The 5,537-nt window shown below is 38.1% G+C and overlaps 1 non-coding gene across 1 annotated transcript; it reads right to left on the minus strand.

Annotated features, from left to right (window-relative positions):
• LOC107280560 (uncharacterized) lies at window positions 1-3,760 on the minus strand. Its single transcript, XR_010738963.1, has 3 exons — window positions 3,610-3,760; window positions 1,525-1,580; window positions 1-186 (listed from the first exon to the last, which is right to left on the minus strand). It is a non-coding gene; the product is annotated as an uncharacterized protein (transcript).
• Window positions 3,761-5,537: the final 1,777 nt, after the last annotated feature.

Below are 5,537 nucleotides of genomic sequence, written 5' to 3' on the forward strand. Positions count from 1 at the left end.
TAAGATGAAAGCGATTATAAACTACATCTACTTTAGTTACATTGGCCGACCGGCCAAATAAATAATAGAACAGCGGAAACTTGTCTACCCAATCCACAAGCACACCGACTAGGGGTTTACCCATTATGTTCAAGTCCTAGAAGAAGCAGTCGATAACCCGCATCACTCAAAGACTAAGTCTAAATCCTGCAAGCAAAAGTTAATTCAACAGCAAGAGTCAGTACATTATTAGAAATAATGTACTGGCAAGCACCAAGACAAGCCTAACACCCTACTTGCAAGGTATATAATCAAGGAAGGCATAGTATGGTTCTTTTTAGCATAAAGCAAGTTTTATTTGCATAAAACACATTCAAAACGGATTTGCTTTCAAATAAAATTTCAGCAAGCTAGTACTTAGCATATGGGCATCAAAGTAGGCATTAATCATGTATAAATATTCACCTCATTGCCATCCATGGCAGCAAGGAGATCATTCTCAAATCTCATCACAATTTGAAGGTAAATTTCAGCATTTAGGAGAATAAACACAAGTCTATACTCAATACATATCCACACGCCGCTCATGACCGCGAGCACGGCTAATCGATTAGTTTTAACTCTGCAGAGTTTGTACACTTTACCCACATGATGCGAAATAATAATCATGCAAGAGCATGGCACGCGATACATAAGTACCCGATTTATTACCCGCAACAAAGCTTTTCCAAAATTCATGATTTAGCCTTACACCAGCACGATACGTGTTCCTCCATCCTAGTCATACTGGAAATATGACCTAGAACCGTTAAGTGGCGGGCCCACGCCTTGAACTTAACGCCGTGGTGGCGGACACAACGGGAACCCACCCACGTGGCATAATACCATTGTATTGGACAGACTTAGTCACCTAAACTACCACGTCGTGGTAAATAGGAAGTTCCTCTGAGTTATCCGAACTCATACACACCGGCCTACCAGAATGTAAGGCTAAACCATAAATAATTTACTAAGCTTGGACTATCCCATACTAGCACATGTGGTTGTACTGTATACGAAATGAACTGACATTGAGTGAAGTCCTTAGGTCGGTTTGGGCGCACTCTCCCCCTATCGGTACACAACTAATCACCATATGTGCACCACTTGAGGCCCAAACCTAAAATCCATGCTTTCCACCATTTTATTTATCAAAATCACAAGTATTAAAGTTCTGTCCAGATTAATTAAAAATCAATTTTCATGTTTGAAATGAGCCCATAATGACAAGGAAGACCATTCTAAGCATGGCTATGCTTTATAGTAACCTAGTGTCACCAAAACTCATATATAAAGTGGTATAGCCATATTGTTCCTAAGGTTAGGAATGAGGAATATGGATATATGTGGAGTTAAGGTGATAATGCAAATAATAGGAGTTTATCTAACAAGTTTAACAAAATTTTAATTTATTAGTGTACAATCGACATGCAAGATTTGCAAACATTTTCAATAACCTCCAAAAGATAGGTTCAAAGTGATCAAAGAGAGGGAGGTGGGACTTGCCTTGCAACTGGAAAATGTCAGCACCTAAATCACTTCTTCACCGATTAAGCAATCATCTATACAAAGTACACGTTATGCAATTAAACACCGAAATATGCGAAAAATCCAAAATGCTCTAAAATGGATGATTTGTGCACAGTGAATAGGTACTGGTCTAAAATTAATTTAGGTGAAAGAATTTCTATTTTATCTCATTTTATTTGGGAGTTATGAATTTTAGAAGTTTCGTCGGTATAGTGTAGGATTTACTTAGTTACTATTGTGAAATGCTGTTGTAAGGTGATTCTTATTAAGTTTATGTTTGCTGGGGTGAAGATATTTGTTTTCTAAGACTAACACATTTGGTTTCATAATTTTTAGAGTTAATATGAATTATTTATGTATTTTACAAGTTTTAACGTGTTCTAGGCATATATTCCCTATGTGTACATGGCTTTGGAGATTTAGATCCAGAACTTGCTCTAACTTGCTAGTGTTGTATAAAATGAGTATTTTAGTTAACTAATCTAATCTTAGTTTATAAAATTTTAGTGTTCAAATTACTTTACTTCACATTTTATAAGCTAGGGGATGTTCTATGTTAGAAACTTAACATATTAATCTGGAGATTATTATATAAGTTAAGGATACTAAGTTTTGGTGGAAGGGGATGGATCTATGCCTTCACTGGTTCAACAAGTTTTATTTGGATTTATTTGGAGCTACCAAGCATATATATACTTTTTCATATGTATTGTTTAACCATTACTATGTGTTTAGTACCTATTCTACCAAATTAAGGTTCAGAGCCATGGTCTGTAAGAGGGTGCTATAATTCACTCTACTAGGTTGAAGTATATTACTTGCTGGTTCTATAGAAAATTTGGTTCACTTCATTTAGACTATAGATGAATTTTCTACAAATGTTACAATTTAAGGTATGCTCCATGTTGCTTATTCCTTACTTAAATACTTAGGGGTTTTCATTATACTGTAAGTATGTCTTTTTATTTTATAACATTGAAGTGCACAACCCTATGATTCTACTGAATTTGGGTTTACTCAAAAAGGATCTAAGATGAATTTTATATAAACTTCTAAAGTTCAGCTTATGTAAAACTAGTCATTTTAAAGGTAATAGTTTTAGAGGCATTCGATGTATAGTATGTATACTATTTCATTTTGCTTTATAGGAGAACATAAGTTGGTGGATCTGTAGAAACTGAGTTTGCTCCAAAATGAGTTGAAATGAATTTTGTATGCATTTTATAAATTTGTGCATGCTTTATGTGTGATTTAACTTGGATAAATTTTAGAGGCTAAATTTGTACTGTGAGTGCAAGTTTTTATTCCATAACACTATAGTTCACAATTTGGTGAGTTGACAGAAATTTGTATCATCTTAAAATGAGCTATATTTAATTTTATATGGATTTTACAAGTTTTAGGTACTTTCCTTTTATAATTTCAGATTTTTGTTTCCAAGGGGTCCACTGTCAGTGAAAGATCAATATACAAAAAGATCCCTGAGGTTTCTAAGAATCAACCCGCCGACCTAGCCTCATATGTCAGTGAGTTGAAAAGTTGCACATTAAACCTTATAGTTGTTTAAATTCTCGAAACAAGGTCCCTGACTTCTTTTCTCACGCACAGAGGCAGAACAGCCATGGCTGAGCTCGATCTCGAGCTCACCGGCGACAAACGATGGCTCGTTTGGGGGTGCAACCAAAATACAAAATGAAGATCATGTTATTGCGATTCCATTCCTCTACTTTTCTCGGTCAGTGGACATCGGAGTAACGCCGGCGGCGAGTCCGAAAGGAGGATGTTTTCGGGTGGTGATGCATGTGCTTCTACAATCATGTATTGGTTAATTGGGTGCATGCATGTATGTTCTATAGGCGGAAGGGTGCTCACCGAGATGGTAGACATGGCTGGGGTAGCTAGGTTTATGACGGTGGCTCGTGTAACGGCTCGGCGGCGGCAAGAACCTCCGGGTGAACGGCGATGGCTCAATCAGCTCCAAGAACTATCATGCATGTGTGTCCATGAGGTTAGAGAGGCCCCAGAGATGCTACTGATGCATGGAATTGGGTTGGTACTCACCGGAGGGGGTGGATTCGGCAACGGCGACGGTGACCGGAGGTGGAGAAGACGGTGGACGATCTCCACACTCGTAGCACCATCCTTCGAGATTCTTGAGGGGAAATGGAGAGGAGGTCGAGGCGAAGAAGCTGGCGCGACAGCTTGGCCCGGCTTGGTCCAGATAAGCGGGAACGGCGATGATGTCGCTGCGGCGGTGCACAGAGCGCGCTCTAGAGCGACCATGACATGGCGGTGTTCCCGCTGCTGTAGAAGATGAAATGGAATGGGATCAAAACCAAAGTTGTTCGTCATGGTGAGATGAGAATGGAACGAGTATGAGTTAGAGATGAAGAGGGCTCGATAACGGTTGGCGATGTCCCTCTTCTTGGCGGCCGGCGACGAAAGAGAGGTGGAGAGGGAGAGCTGGAGCTTCCTCCCTCGGTTGGATCGGCACTGGGATGGTGGGTGAAGAATGGCGACGCAGCTGGGTGGAGGTGAAGCCTCGGTTCGGCGCTGCCACGTCGAGGCCACGCGTCGTACACAGCCGGCGCCAATCTCTCTCTCTCGGCTGTCTTTGGTCCGGCTGGAAGATTTGCACAGGGTGAGGACGAGCCAGAGTGGCTGCCAAGTGGGTACAGGTCATGGCAAACTAAGCTAGGGTGAGAGGGTTGGGCAGAAACGTGGGTGAACAAAAGGTTTGAATGATTTTAAGGATTATTTCTCTCTCCCACTTTAGTATTTCAATTATTTAATTTGTGGGTAGAATAATTTAGTGTGGATTTTTCTGAAGGTAGATGAAGATACCTAGATTCCATTTTCTTTGGTTGCACTCAAAAATTATGGATAGATTACTCACAGAAATTAGAGGAATATGGGTTCTTTGGAAACTAGTTCGAATTTTTAGGAGACCTAAACAGAGAAGATAAATTCTAGAAAAATTATTTTTATTCATGATAAATTACCTAGTATTTGAATAAATTATTTTACTTATACACTTTTATGCAGTTAAATGCACTTTTAGACAAAGTATGGTTTTAGCCGATTAAGAACTACAGTTAATCTAGTTTTTATTAGTTTGACTAATTTATTTGAGGTACCAAATTTAGTTATTAAATTATACCAAAATTACAGTGAGTTGTATGTGTTGAGTAGAGCCTACATGAATTTTCCCATGATTTTATCTTGCATGAATTATTTTAGATAATTCGCAGGACTTATGTCTTATATGTGTTTCCCTTTCCTAAATGCATGAAAATGTTTATAAAAGTTATATTTGGACTCTCATTAACATGAGGTGATGTTGATATGTTAGAATTACAGTTTACCTTACACATGTCATAAGCTCCTTCCCTATTTATGCATAAGTTTACTTTAGTATTAAATTAAGAGAATGCTTATAGAGATGATTAAAATAGAATATACCCTATATGATATAATTTATTTGTTCACTTTCATGTTCATGACATGTCTTCAGATGGATGTCCAAATTAGTTTTGTGAGGCTTGACATTAGCCATGTTGATTTTTTTTAAGGTGTATGGTTTCTGTGTATTATTTTCCATTAGTTAGCACTAGGCCCTAATGGTTTAGTTGTTTGTCTAGATTGCAATTATATTCATGAGACCTATTATGAAATGCAAATCGAAAATCCAAATGCATATGAAGGACTCAAGTCAAAATATGATTTATGCAAGTATGCATGCTTTCACTTGGGTTGCATCCAAGTCCTAGGTTAAAGGTGAAAAAGTTTTTAATTTTTTCTCAAATTTTATTCTTGCAAGAGTTGGATCAACTCCACCTAGGTTTAAAATAGAAATTTTTGGTTTACAAAATTGAAGAACTTCCCTTTCAACTAGTTTTGATGGAAATTCCTTAATCCTAGAATTCAGGTACGTTACATAGGGTCTGTTTGGTTCTCAGCCACACTTTACCGTCAGTTACCACACTTCA

The sequence above is a fragment of the Oryza sativa genome, chromosome 1 (assembly GCF_034140825.1).
Source record: "Oryza sativa Japonica Group chromosome 1, ASM3414082v1".
In the NCBI taxonomy this organism is placed as follows: domain Eukaryota; kingdom Viridiplantae; phylum Streptophyta; class Magnoliopsida; order Poales; family Poaceae; genus Oryza; species Oryza sativa.